The sequence below is a fragment of the Plectropomus leopardus genome, unplaced genomic scaffold, assembly GCF_008729295.1.
Source record: "Plectropomus leopardus isolate mb unplaced genomic scaffold, YSFRI_Pleo_2.0 unplaced_scaffold6753, whole genome shotgun sequence".
NCBI classification, from domain to species: domain Eukaryota; kingdom Metazoa; phylum Chordata; class Actinopteri; order Perciformes; family Serranidae; genus Plectropomus; species Plectropomus leopardus.
Window position 1 is genome coordinate 1 of NW_024674311.1, and position 1,085 is coordinate 1,085.

Genomic DNA, 1,085 nt, shown 5'->3' on the forward strand with positions numbered 1-1,085 from the left:
GAGGGACATCAGAGGGACATCAGAGGGACGTCAGAGGGACATCAGAGGGACATCAGAGAGATGTCAGAGGGACATCAGAGGGACATCAGAGAGATGTCAGAGGGACATCAGAGGGACATCAGAGGGATGTCAGAGGGACATCAGAGGGACGTCAGAGGGACATCAGAGGGACGTTTCTCACTTCTTGTAGTGTTTCTACGTCAGAGGTCTACAGGAAGTGGTTCTCCTGCTGCATGCTGGGACACTGAGTCCACTCACCCCTCGCTCTTCTTGTAGAGGACTCCGGAGCGCTCGGTGCCGTGCGCCTTGTTGCCCTGCAGCTGGTGGAGGCTGTAACCTGCGTTCTGTTTGGCCTGAGCGTCCTGCAGGAGACACCACACGCTTTATCCTCCATCTTTGTAGTTTTCCCTAAGATTTGGGAGGCGGATGAAACAAAAAAAAATGGACAGTCTGCAGGGGACGGTCGAGTGTCTCACCTCTTTCTGCTCAGACTGCAGAGACACCTTCAGGACGTCTCGGAGCTGAATCAGCTGTTTCCTCTCGCCGTCCTGACTCTGTTTAATCTGAACACCACAGAAGAAGAGACAGTTCATTAAAATTTGGAAAATGAATGAATATTTATATTTATGATGAGGACTGACGTTGAGTAAAAAAAATAAAATAATAGTATTATTTTCACGTATTTTCGTGGTGAAAAGAAATCAAGAAGAAATTTGAAATATTCCCGTCTCAGAGGTAAATATTAAATATTCATCCCACAGCATCAACAAGAAAACACGTACACGCACAGCGAGTACTTTTACTTTAACTCCTTTGAGTACATTTTGAGAATAATACTGTAACACTACTAATACTGCTACTGCTGAAGTCAGGACGCACCGTCGTCAGATCTGAGGCCAGTTTCTCCACAGACGGTTTCAGAGCCTCCACGGCCTTCAGCCCGTCCTGGAAGAAACTGCACACAAAGAGAACATTTATTTATGCCGAAAAACCTGCAAAACACACGCACACACACACACACACACACACACACACGCAAACACAAACACGCACACACACACACACACACACACACACACACACAC

General features: G+C 47.0%; 1 long non-coding RNA gene across 1 annotated transcript; it reads right to left on the reverse strand.

Annotated features, from left to right (window-relative positions):
• Nucleotides 1-229: 229 nt before the first annotated feature.
• Nucleotides 230-970, reverse strand: LOC121939930. Its single transcript, XR_006105544.1, has 3 exons — nucleotides 880-970; nucleotides 477-563; nucleotides 230-362 (listed from the first exon to the last, which is right to left on the reverse strand). It is a non-coding gene; the product is annotated as an uncharacterized LOC121939930 (long non-coding RNA).
• Nucleotides 971-1,085: the final 115 nt, after the last annotated feature.